Below are 13,594 nucleotides of genomic sequence, written 5' to 3'. Positions count from 1 at the left end.
CCGGAAGACCACCACGATGACGACGACACGGAAGACCACCCCGATGACGACGACGACGACGGCGGAGACGACGACGGCGGAGATGACGACACTGGAGACGACGACCCTGGAGACGACAACATGGAAGACCGAGAAGCAGAAGAACAAGAGGCTGCAGAACAAAGAGCAGAAGAACATTAAGCATAAGACTTAATATCAGAGCAAAAGATATTATCTAAATTATATGCAGAAGAAGACTAAGCAGTGTATGGGGGTGAGTCCGTTCCTCCTCGTGGTGCCCCTGGATAAAGCCTGATGCTGCAGGCCAAACTGAACGCGGACAAATGTAACTTTTGTGACTGGCAGAACGGAAGGTGTAATCTTCAAACTTTTATAGATAACAACTACGGGAATGCCTGTCACAAATGAGAATATGATGAAGAAGTAGAATAGGAAGAATAATAACAGTGGAATAAAAAGAATATGTAGAATAAGAAGAATAATAATAGTTGAATAAAATGAATATGAAGAATGTAATAAAAAAAAAAAAATAGGTAGAAGATGAAGAAGAAGATGAATAAGGTGAAGAAGTTGATGTCAAAGATGCTGATGATGATGAAGATGAAAGTGTGGGAAAAGAAAAAAAAAAAGAAAAAAAAGAAGGGGAAGGGCGTGGAATAGTGAAACATCAATATCTGACAAAATAAAAAAAAAATTTACATAGTCAATATCTTTGTCACTCCGAACGTCTTAAAAAAAAACAAAAAACATGCTATTCTATTTGATTGGGATAAACCTCTATGACTTTAATGTCTCCGCCACCTCCCCAAATACATCCGGCATTATTCTTAGTTGTTTTCCTTCATGTAGAATGAACCTACAAGGAAAGAAAGGGTTTATTTTAATTCCGATATTTTGGTCCCATTGACTTGCATTGGGATCGGGTATCGGTATCGGCGATATCCGATATTTTTTGAATATCGGCCGATCCAAACCGATACCGATACTTTCCGATATCGGAAGGTATCGCTCAACACTATTTGTCATATTTCTCCTTCTTATATTTGTATTTGTTTTGCCCTGTGCACATTTTCGTGTATTCCTGTGTGATTGCGGCGTGGTGCGTGAAACAGGAGACAGGGTCAGGCCTGGCAGCCCAGACATGCACACCTTTAGTGTAACTTCTGAGAGAGGGTCAGACAGGGTTTTCCTAGCCTGAGGGATATCACAGGGGCCCGGGTAACCAGCCTTAGTCTACCCAGTACTCCCGTGACACCTGTCTCCTCCATACATCTGTGACCTCATCTCCCGGTACTTACCTACACGCAACCTCCGATCCTCACAAGATCTCCTTCTCTACTCCCCTCTTATCTCCTCTTCCCACAATCGTATACAAGATTTCTTTCGCGTATCACCCCTACTCTGGAACCCTCTACCACAACACATCAGACTTTCGCCTACCATCGAAACCTTCAAAAAGAACCTGAAGACCCACCTCTTCCGACAAGCCTACAACCTGCAGTAACAACCGATCGACCAACCGCTGCATGACCAGCTCTATCCTCACCTACTGTATTCTCACCCATCCCTTGTAGATTGTGAGCCTTCGCGGGTAGGGTCCTCTCTCCTCCTGTACCTGTTGTGACTTGTATTGTTCGATATTATTGTACCTGTTTTTATTATGTATACCCCTCCTCACATGTAAAGCGCCATGGAATAAATGGCGCTATAACAATAAATAATAATAATAATATACCCAGAGGAGCATTGCGGCTTTAAAGCTCCTCATCTCGGCATGCTTAGCATGTCAATCTCCGCAAGGAGAAACAATACTTCTTGGATATCCCCTCTACAAAATGGTGTAGCAAGTCAGACACTGGACCATTCATTCACTGTGGGGCTGATGGGAAAAACTGATTGCATTGCTCCGCAACTCCATAGGGAATGAATGGAGCAGGAGTGGAGCATGTGTATTACTACTCTATTCCAATGGGGATAAAAGTTCCCTGGTCTGCTGATTGGTGCGGGTCCCTGCGATTGGACTCCCACAGATCAATAAGTTATCATCTATCCTGTGGATTAGTATAAGTTGTTCTAAGCAGACAACCCCTTTAAGTAAACTTTTCTGATAGCTGACTCGGGACAGTTAAGATCTGGTGTGATGTGCTGGCTCAACAGCGTTATTCCTCTGTAGGAGCAAAACAAGTAACTATTGTAGAAAGCATGAAGCTCTGTGTGGCTGAAGTAAAGAGACTCCATTCATATATCTGCCTGTCTTTCCTTTTGTCAAGTTTAAAAGTATATCTGCTGGATGCCTGGCTGGCCTTTGTCCTAGGTTTATTGGGGGCAAGGAAATGCGCCTCACTCTATTGATCATCCTTTCACCAAAACAGCATTTACTTTTTGTAGTTCTGTTTTCTAAAGAAGTAAGTATGCAGGAATTTCCACATGGTTATTTCTTCAAGCAACCCAAGCAGAAAGTACCACCATGAGCTGCTTTACAGAACTTCTAGTTGAGGCATATAAGAGCACCTTTCATGTACTTTTCAAATTGTGCAATTATTTAAGGGCTTTACAGGCCTAATTATAAATGCAACATGGGAACATTAACGATTGTTGTAATGGGATCCTTCTAGTGGTGCAAATAGAGTCCTATGGGCCCCGATGCAAAATTTGGACCTGCCCCGCACCCCGCATGTTGGTCAGATGTATGGACCTTTAGCATTCTAAATCCTATAAGGATACATGAGTCCTGGGCTTCTTCCTGATATATATGTCTTATTATATATGTCCCCCATGCTGGTATATATAGGTCCCTCATCCTGGCCCCACCCTGGTATATGTGACCTCCATCCTGGTGTATATGTTCCAAATCCTGGTATATATGTTGCTCATCCTGGTGTCCCGGGAACACCGCGACAGAGTGGGGTCAGATGATCGTAGCGTCTTGTGGCACATACACCTGCAGTAGTTATATTGGCTTCACCGTCCTTTTAGCTGTTCTGGATTTCTTTGCTTTAGTGTTACAAGGATTAAACTACCTAATTGGACTCTTGGAGTTCTATCTTGGGTTGTATCAGCTGTTCTGAGTTTGTTACTCCCAGCAGGAATAAGAACTCTCGTCCCTGCTTCTGACCTTGCCAGTGATAGTTCCCACTGTTTGTTTTGGAGTTGAAGGAGAGAGTTCAGTGTTTGGAGTAGGCGACTGCAGAGTTTTTCAGGAGATTGATGTGTGGAGTTGGTTTGCATGTTTTTCCTTATTCTCTCCCATTTGGTTTCTTCCTTCCTGTTACTCCCTTGTTTCCCACTATGTTGTTTTGTGAGTGTATTTGTATGATTGTAGTTTTCATTTATCCCTGTCTGTCCGGTTAGTGTTTGTGTATACACTTTGGCCTCACACCTCCCTGGGTGGGAGAGGGAACAGATAAGGGTAAGTTAGGCGCATAGCAAGTTACCAGACTCTGGCATCTTCACCATCCGGGGTTATTCGGGGGATAGGGATAGCCTAGGGTGCCCCTAGTTTGAGGGATCGGGTAGGTTCTCATAGTCCCGTGTCACTTATGTGACACCTGATATATATATATCCCCCATCCTGGTATGTACGTCCCTTATCCTGGGCCCTATCTTGATATATATATAGCCATTCTGGTATATGTCTCCCATTATGACGCTGTTCTTTAATACATAAAAAAAAGATTATACTCACCTTCATGCCACGTGGCATCCTCTTCTGAAGCCGTCAGCGGACTTCGGCGTGCAAGCGACGTGCACGCCGATGTCAGCTGCTGGCCTCTTATAGGCCGGCAGCATGTATTACAGCACATGAACCTGACAGGTCCAGTTGAAGTTTGCGCTGTCATCAGCGAGCCCCTCACCTACGACCACAATCATTATGTCCCTGAATCCTACAATTTTCCATCCATCATTTCTGTTGTTATGACGTTAAGAACAGTGCTACATGTCTTATTCTTGCTATCTGAAAGTAATTAAAGCCTCAGTGGAACCATAGATGGGAAAAAAAGAAATCATCTGTGAACATGGCCTATAGTGACAGCTCTGATATGGACACTGATGTTTATTGTTTGGTTAATCTACACAGTGTCCCCTAGAGCCTTAATAATAACCAATTGAAGCTTGAATGTGGTCATACATATGGACAAATATTGATTATTGAACAATCGTTTTATGATCTGCCGTCTGCTATATGTTATCTAATATATAAAGCTGAATGTGTGTATGTATGTGTGTATGTCCGGGATTGGCATCTGCACCGTCGCAGCTACAGCCACAAAATTTTGCACAGTCACACGTCTGGATCCCGAGAGCGTCATAGGTTATGTTGTGAGGCATTTTAACCCCGCGCGTTCCAATTATGGGGAAAAAGTGAAAGGAAAAGTGTTGGAAGCAAATTGACAGCTGCCAGATGTGAACAAGGGGGATTTAAAGAATGTGAGCGATGGCGCCAAAGAGTATATACCGTACAGTTGTTAAGGTGGGGCCCCAACATGGGATACTCACCACACACGGGGATATGAACACACGCACAAAATGCGCCACTACCACGTGCTTGAACACATATACCACCCTCAGCACACATTTCACCACACATACACTAACCTCGCCACATAAAAGTCGAAACACAAAAGTCGCCACTCAAAACTCGCCACGTGCAAAACTCGCCACACATGCAAAACTCACCTCATGGAAAACTCGCCACACGCAAAACTTGCACACGCGGAACAATTGCCACATGCACAAAAGTTGCAACACGTGCAAAAGTTCCCTCACACAAAACTTGCACATACTCAAAACGCACCACACATAAAACTCGCCATGCGCAAAACTTGCTGCACACAACTTGCTACACTAACCTCTCAGATGCAACTCGACACACAAAAAGTTGCTACACGCATGTCGCCACACAAAACTCATCTCACAAAAGTCGATACATGCATGTAGCCACATGCAACTCAACACACACACAACTTGACAAATGAAACTCGCCCTAAAGCACGCACAAGTCTGGTATTATCCTTCAAAAATAAAAATCTGATTAATAAGCAGACAAACTGCAAGAGCAACAAATGTACCATATAGGAAATCCGGCAGCTGTCAGTCACATGACCTGTCTATTATGTGTATGTGTGAGCTACTATATACTGCCCGGGGGAAGGGCTTCCTGTTGGCTGGGGATTTATCAGGCTGCCAATTTAGCTTACAAATACTGAGGTAAAAATACTGACCAAATAACGTGTGAATGCGGTCTAATATAGGAGGAGATGACATACAGATATATACTATATACAGGGGAGATGACATACAGATATATATACTATATACAGGAGAAATGACACACATGTATATACTATATACAGGAGAGATGACACACAGGTATATACTATATACAGGAGGAGATGACACACAGGTATATATGTATGTTTTTTGGGTTATTGCCAGGTCACTGTATGTGCGCTGACCTCTATGTCCATTGTGGTACTGAATTACCTTTCATAACACCCGGGTATCTAGCTCCCAGCAGGAACACCGTTGCATCTAACTGAATCGTTCCACCATATAGCTCCTCCACAATAGATTTGAACTTTTACCAAAGGGCGGAAACAACCGGACAATCCCACCACGTATGCTTTAGATCGCCCAGAGCTCCACACCCCCTGAAACATCGATCTGATAAATTTGGGTAGATGGCATGTAATTTGCTCGGAACTAGATATGTCCTATGCAGGAGCTTGATGGATGTTTCAACTAAAGAGGTTTGAAGACTGCCCTTAGAGAGAGTGCAGCAACATTTTTGCCACTCCAATGGGGACATTATCTTATTAAAGTCTCTTTCCCATTGTAACATATATGTGAGTTTTACATCCTCTGATATTGCATTCAGGTTTGAGTAAATCAAAGAAATAGCTCCCCTGCCCAGTGGGCCACTCAAACATATTCGCTCATAGCCCGATGGGCAGTGGGTGACACCATGTCCCAAGATTTGTTCAGCAAAGTGAAAAATTTGAATGATACGCAATATTTCATAGTTAGGTGGGGAATACTTTTGGATGAACTCTTGCTTAGTGAGTAGGATGTTAAATGGCGAAGTAAGATGTTTAAGGGTAACTAGACCTCTAGACACCCACCAATGGAAAGGGCGGGGCTCCAACCCTGGTGGAAAAGCTGGATTATGAAAAATATGCGTCATTAAGGAAGTTTTGGATTGTAGGGAGCGTTTAAATCTTTCCTTCCTCCATAACATCAGGGAGTGTGCTGTGAATGGAGCCGATATATGGATCCCTTTTGGAAGTCTCTGCAACGACCACATGAGGCCTGGTAGAGTGAATGGGGTCAGGAAGTGAGATTCAAGATTCACCCATCTGGGTGCGCTATAGTTGTCCGCATTAGCACTTATTAGCTGGGCTAGTTGGGCCGCTTTATGGTATAAGGTAAAGTTGGGCAGAGTCATACCTCCTCGTCTTCTACTAATAAACATGGTTTTAAGTCTTATCCTAGGTCTTTTTCCCTGCCATAAAAATTTAGAGATCGTGTTATGGATATCTAGTAGCGTTTTGGCAGGGAGAGGAATGGGCAAAGATCGAAAAACATACAGAAATCGTGGTAAGGAAACCATCTTAATGGCGTGTAGTCTACCTAACCAGGATAAGGGCATGGATGACCATCTGGCAAGATCCGATTTGAGATTTTTAATTAAGGGGGCATAGTTCCATTTAAATAAAGTCGACCTATGGGGGGTTAGATTGATGCCGAGATAGGTTAAGTACTGCTCATTTCTAGTAAACTTAAATTGTGTTGTTATGTTGTTTTGTATTTCCCTGGGGGTGTTAATGAACAGGGCTTCCGATTTGTCGACGTTAATTTTGAGACCAGAAACCAGTTCAAACTCATGGAGAGCGACGAAAAGGTTTGGGAGTGTAATAGTGGGATTGACTATGGATAATAGTAGATCATCCGCAAAAAGGCTAGCCTTGTATTGATCATCTCTAATTATAGGTCCATTAATGTTGGGGTTGGCTCTGATAGCTTCCGCTAGGGGCTCCATGGCTAGTGCGAATAAGGCTGGAGAAAGCGGGCATCCCTGCCTGGTACCACGTTGTATGTTAATAGGGGTAGGCTGGTTTGAGGGTAATTTCAGATAGGCCGTGGAGTGATCATATAGAAGTTTAAGGGAAGAGGTAACACCTCTCGGGAAGCCAAACTTAGCGAGGACTTCGAATAAGTATGACCATGATTCCGAGTCAAAGGCCTTCTCTAAATCGAGTGCTAACAAGAGTAAGGATTGCTTAGAGTGATTAGCTGAATGTATTAAGTTAAGGTTCCTCCTAATATTGTCAGGGCCCTGTCTCTTGGGGATGAACCCTACCTGATCTTGATGGACCAGGATGGGCAGTATTTTTTTGATTTTGGCCGTGATTATGGATGTAAAAAATTTTAAATCTATGTTTAGTAATGAAATAGGTCTATACTTGGGGTAAAGGTGATCTTTCTTTGGTTTTGGAATTACAGTTACGTGGGCGATGTAAAATTCAGGCGGCATTTGAGCTCTGTTTAGTAGAGCATTACAAAAGCTCTGTATATGAGGTATGAGTAAGCTGTCAAATTTTTTGTAGTACTGTGCCGTGAGCCCATCAGGCCCAGGAGCCTTGTTTTTTTTTTAATTTTTGATCGTTGCTTTTATTTCGTCAGAGTTGATTGGTGCTTGAAGAAAAGCTGTTTCTGAGTCTGGGACTTTAGGTAGTGCCAGATCTTTGAGGAAGTTCTGGATGTGAGTCGGGGAAGGGGGCTGCGGAACGGAGTATAGGTTTTGATAATACTGCTGGAACGTTTTATATATTACATCCGGGTGGGCAGTAATACGTCCTGTAGGATCTTTAATGGAGGGGATATTATTAAGGAGCTCTCTACTCCTAAGTTTACGGGCTAACATGCTGCTTGGTTTGTTGGCATATTTGTGAAAGGTAGATTTAGTCCATGTCAGGGCCTTTTCTGATCTATTTGTTAAAATGATATTGAGTTGTAATTTAGTATCCCGAATTTTCTTGATTAGATAAAGTGAAGGGAGGTTTTGGTTTGCCTGTTCTAATTTTGAGAGTTTATTTTCTAATTGCAATTCGGTCCTTTGCTTTTTCCTGTTAGAGGCAATTTTGATCAGGGTCCCTGTTATAAATTTTTTGTGTGCCATCCACACATTACCCGGGGACACGTCTGCGGTATTGTTGGTTTGGAAATATAGGTTCAGCTCATCCTTTACAGTAGATAAGACCTTTGGGTCTGTTAGTAGGGACTCGTTCAATCTTCACCTGAACAGCCTAGAAGTGGTAATGTTAAAGTTAAATGCAGAAAGGACGGCATCATGGTCTGACCAAGATGATACTATATGATGGGAGTATAGAACCGAGGGGAGTGTTTTGGAAGAGGTGAGATGTAAGTCAATTCTGGAATAGGACTTTTGTGCGGGGGAGAAATATGTATATCCCCTCTGAGGGCCGTTTAGCTCGCGCCAGATATCTGCCAAACAATTTACTTTCAGCATTTGTAGGATTTTTTTCCTGTCTGTTTTTGATATGTCTGCTCGATTCAGTGAGCTACTGTCAAGTGACGGGCTCAAAGTGAGATTGAAGTCGCCACACCATATGAGGTGATGATATGAGAGTGAAGCTAATTTTGATAAGATTAGACGTATGACCCGAGTCTGAGTGGCAGTTGGGAGGTAGCTATTAACAATGCATATGTTTAGACCCTGCAAGGTCCCCATCAGGATAATGAATCTGCCCTCAGGATCTGAATACGTGTTAGTGGGTTGGAATGGAAGGTTGTTGTTAATTAGAATAGCCACGCCCCTCGTTTTGCGATCCCAGGTTGAAAGGAAGAATTTCGAATAATGTGCATCCAGGAATTTGGGGTGGGAAGAATTGGAAAAATGGGTTTCCTGAAGGCAGTTTACATCTGGGTTGTGTTTCCGATAATCGAGGAAGGCCTTTTTACGTTTCAGAGGCGAGTTGAAGCCCCGCACATTATGGGAGAGCACTCTACACATGCTTAATTAGGTGGACACTGCTAATAAGAAGCAACCCATCGCCCTCCACCCGACCCACAAATCCACCCTCACAGCAATAATCTCTATGTGGAAACGAGAGGGAAGAGACAAACAGGGGGAAGACGTGAACACAAAACAAAACATAAGTTTTCCAAAGGGCATTGAGCCCACAAGATGTGGCGATCTGGGGTCCCATATTAAGAAGGACACCAAGATTCGCCGAGGTTGGGCAGCATGTTGCAACCCCGAGAACCCCAACCCTTGAATCATATAAGGTTGACTTTGTGATATGGGGGAGAGGAAGGAGAGGGAAGGAGAGAGAGTAAGGTGAGAAAGAAAGAGAGAGAAAAAAAAAGGGGGGGGAGTGGGGGTAAAAAGGGGTGGGGGGGATAGTGCGGAAGGGGGAGTAGGGAGAAGGGTATTAAATAATGCAATAATAGGTAGTTCAACTGTAAATAGACCGAGCGTTAACTGCTAGGTAGATGACCTAGCTTCACAGGAGGGCAAAACCAGCAACTGGCCCCACAACATAACCCAAAGTTACACAAAACATTTTGGAGACGCCAAATCCTGGGCTATGCAAGTCAAGTAATCTGAGTGTTTTGGCTTCTTGTTTTGGGATGGTTCCTCCACTCCCTTACAGGCCTGGATTTTCTCTGCGGGAGTGAGGAGGTCTCCGAAGATAGTGAGATACCAGCTTTAATTAAAGCCTGAGTTCCTTCCTCTAGAGACCGGCAGGTATAGAGTTGGGATTTGAAAGTGAAGATAAGGGCAAATGGGAAGCCCCATCTGTATTTGACCTGGGCCTCTTGTAGTGAGGTCGTAATTGACCTGAGGGCCCTTCTCCTAGCCAGTGTGGTGGGTGCAATGTCTGCATAAATGTGCACTGAGTCTGGTAAGCCGGGTAAGATAGGATGATTTCTAGCCGCCAGCAAAATCTGATCACGGGTCTCCTCATAGTGCATCTTTAGAATTACATCTCTGGGCATATCATTAGATCGTGGCTTGCCCAGTGCCCTGTGTATTCTTGTAATATGAAGTAGGGTCGGGTCCAGGTCAGGTAAGAGGGCCGTAAAGAGGGCTGCTGCTGTATCTTTAAGGGCAACAACATGTTCAGGGAGTCCTCTAATTCGTATGGTGCTCCTTCTGGATCTATTCTCATAGTTCTCACACCTCAATTCTAGCTCAGTAATGCGGTCAGTATGTAGTTTGAGAGTTTCCTGATCCTCCTCTAGCGCATCTGAGACAGCCTCCATTTTTTCCTCTAAGTTGTTTGTGCGCTGCGCTAGCTCTTGCAACTGGGATGAGATACCCTGCATAGCGGTGGTGAGTTCTTCTCTAAAGGTTTCTTGCAGGGACCTCGTGAGGGCAGCTGTTGAAATCATTGCTTCGGAGTGCGGGGAAATGTCATCCCGCTCTGAGCTCCCGTCACCTTGAATTGCAGAGGCAGGTGGAGGATTAGCTGCTGCAGCCATTTTGGAGGGGGTGCCGCTCATAAGAAGCTCTGAAATAGTGCGGCCCGCCGGCTGTGCCGCGCTTCCCTTTTTCGGCATTACAGATTGCCCCGCTCTTAAAGGTATGCTGTCCCCGGGTGGGGGGGAATTTTTGCTGTGCTCCGGTCGCTGGAAAGGGTTGAATGGGGTCCGTCGGGTAGCAGAGCTCAGCACAACATGTCTGTCATTGCCGTACTCTGCGTATGCGCCCCGTCAATAAAGTTTTATCTCCTAACTCACTTTACTTAGCTGCGGGATGAGTTGTAAGCAGGGGATAGTAATGCAGCCTGAGAGCTATTGTTACAGTGTTTAGTGTGGCCAGCCCCAGTCACGACGTTGTAGCCTGCTGCTTTCTGCTGCTTGAAAGTACCACGTTCTCAGGGCGTCAGTGGGGCCCCGTAGTGCTCAGGTCCCATATGGTTTGTGACCAGTATACCGATGCCTCCAGACGGGAGATGTACGTCACACCCGCCTATGGCTGTGCTATCAGTGATCACAGAGACCTAGACCCCCGGTGCCGGCTCGTCCCTGCAGGAGAGAGTGCCCGTCCCTCAAGTACAGAAACATGGGATATGTAGTGCGGGAGGGCCGGGTTAATCGGCCCCGACGCGGCGGCCACGTAGCAATTAGGCGTTATCCGAGTGCTGGTCCCGGGACCTCTTACCTCCGGTGCCTCCGGTCTGATCGGCGGCACTGAGGCGGCACTCTGGCAAGTCCGTGCGTCCCCTGGGATCTTCACCTCTCCCCCGTATATGCTCTCTGTGTACTACCACCCTGCTGCGTCAGGCTCCAGCGCAGGCAGGGAGGCTCTGCACCTTCGCGCCAGGATGCGGTGGAGGAGGGGGAGGGGGCGCTTACCGATGAGCTTTTCTTCTCCTAGTCCCGGCGGCTCCGGGATGGCGAGGGTCCGGCGGGGCTTCCCGCTCTGCTCGGGGCTCTCTCTGCCGCTCCGCGTCTCTCCCCGCTGGTCCTCTGGCTTGGTCTGGTGCTGAGAGGAGGTCGTGCGGCAAGATGGCGCCGGCTAGGTAATGGCGCCAAGGTCTCCCAGGATCTCTCCAGTTGTCTATGGCTGCCCGGCTCCGCTGCCTACCCCGCAACCGTCCCAGTGAGTTCTTGGCAGCGTGGGGTCACTGCGATAGGTTCCGTATCCCGTCTATAAGGGTTGTAGAGGTGGACTTTAACGGGCTGAAAGCGTCCTCTCCGCTCGAGATCCAGGCCACGCCCCAGGTCCACTGTGTTTTATCTAGACCAAAGTCAGTGCAGCTGTCTACCAGGAAATTTTAGAGCACTTCATGCTTCCCTCTGCCGACAAGCTTTTTGGAGATGGAAATTTCATTCTTCAGCAGGACTTGGCACCTGTCCACACTGCCAAAAGCACCAATAATAGTATCACTGTGCTTGATTGGCCAACAAACTCGTCTGGCCTGAACTCCATCTAATACACTGCTCAAAAAAATAAACGGAACACTAAAATCCCACTTCCTAGATATCACTGAATGAAATATTCCAGTTGTAAATCTTTATTCATTACATAGTGGAATGTGTTGAGAACAGTAAAACCTAAAAATGATCAACGTAAATCAAAACTAATAACCCACGGAGGTCTGGAGTTTGAATGATGCTCAAAATCAAAGTGGAAAATGAAGTTACAGGCTGATTCAACTTCAGTGGAAAAGCCTCAAAACAAGGAAATGATGCTCAGTAGTGTGTGGCCTCCACGCGCCTGTATGACCTCCCCACAATGCCTGGGCATGCTCCTAATGAGGCGGTGCATGTTATCCTGAGGGATCTCCTTTCAAACCTGGAATAATGCATCAGTCAACTCCTGGACAGTCTGTGGTGCAACGTGACATTGGTGGATGGAACGAGACATGATGTGCCAGATGTGCTCAATTGGATTCAGGGCTGGTGGACGGGCGGGCCAGTCCTTAGCATCAATGTCTTTATCATGCAGGATCTGCTGACACACTTCACCCACATGAGGCCTAGCATTGTCATGCATCAGAAAGAACCCAGGGCCTACTGCACCTGCATATGGTCTCACAAGGGGTCTGAGGATCTCATCTCGGTACCTAATGGCAATCAGGCTACCTCTGGCGAGCACATGGAGGGCTGTGCGGGTCTCCAAAGAAATGCCACCCCACACCATTACTGACCCACTGCCAAACCGGTCATGCTGAAGGATGTTGCAGGCAGCAGATCGCTCTCCACGGCATCTCCAGACTCTGTCACGTCTGTCAAATGTGCTCAGTGTGAACCTGCTTTCATCTGTGAAGAGCACAGGGCCCCAGTGGCGAATTTGCCAATCCTGGTGGGTGTTCTGTGGCAAATGCCAATCGTCCTGCAAGGTGTTGGGTTGTTAGCACAAGCCTCATCTGTGGAAGTCATGGGTCTGAAGGTCTCATCTCGGTACCTAATGGCTGTCTGGCTACCTCTGGCGAGCACATGGAGGGCTGTGCAGCCCTCCAAAGAAATGCCCCCACATCATTATTGACCCACTGCCAAACCGATCATGCTGAAGGATGTTGCAGGCAGATCGCTCTACACGGCGTCTCCAGACTCTGTCATATGTGTTCAGTGTGAACCTGCTTTCACCTGTGAAGAAGCACAGTGGTGAATTTGTCAATCCTGGTGTTCTGTGGCAAATGACAAGCATCCTGCACGGTGTTGGGCTGTAAGCACAACCCCCATCTGTGGACGTCGGGCACTCAGACCATCCTCATGGAGTCGGTTTCTAACCGTTTGTGCAGACACTTGCACATTTGTAGCCTGCTGGAGGTCATTTTGCAGGGTTCTGGCAGTGCTTCTGTTCCTCCTTGCACAAAGGCTGAGGTAGCGGTCCTGCTGCTGGGTTGATGGCCTCCTACGGCCCCCTCCACATCTCCTGGTGTACTGGTCTGTCTACTGGTAGCGCCTCCAGCCTCTGGACACAATGCTGACAGACACAGCAAACCTTCTTGCCACAGCTCGCATTGATGTGCCATCATGGATGAGCTGTACTACCTGAGCCACTTGTGTGGGTTGTAGAGTCTGTCTCATGCTACCATGAGTGTAAAAGCACAACCAA

The sequence above is a fragment of the Ranitomeya imitator genome, chromosome 1 (assembly GCF_032444005.1).
Source record: "Ranitomeya imitator isolate aRanImi1 chromosome 1, aRanImi1.pri, whole genome shotgun sequence".
Taxonomy (NCBI): domain Eukaryota; kingdom Metazoa; phylum Chordata; class Amphibia; order Anura; family Dendrobatidae; genus Ranitomeya; species Ranitomeya imitator.
This window is presented reverse-complemented; position numbering follows the sequence as displayed.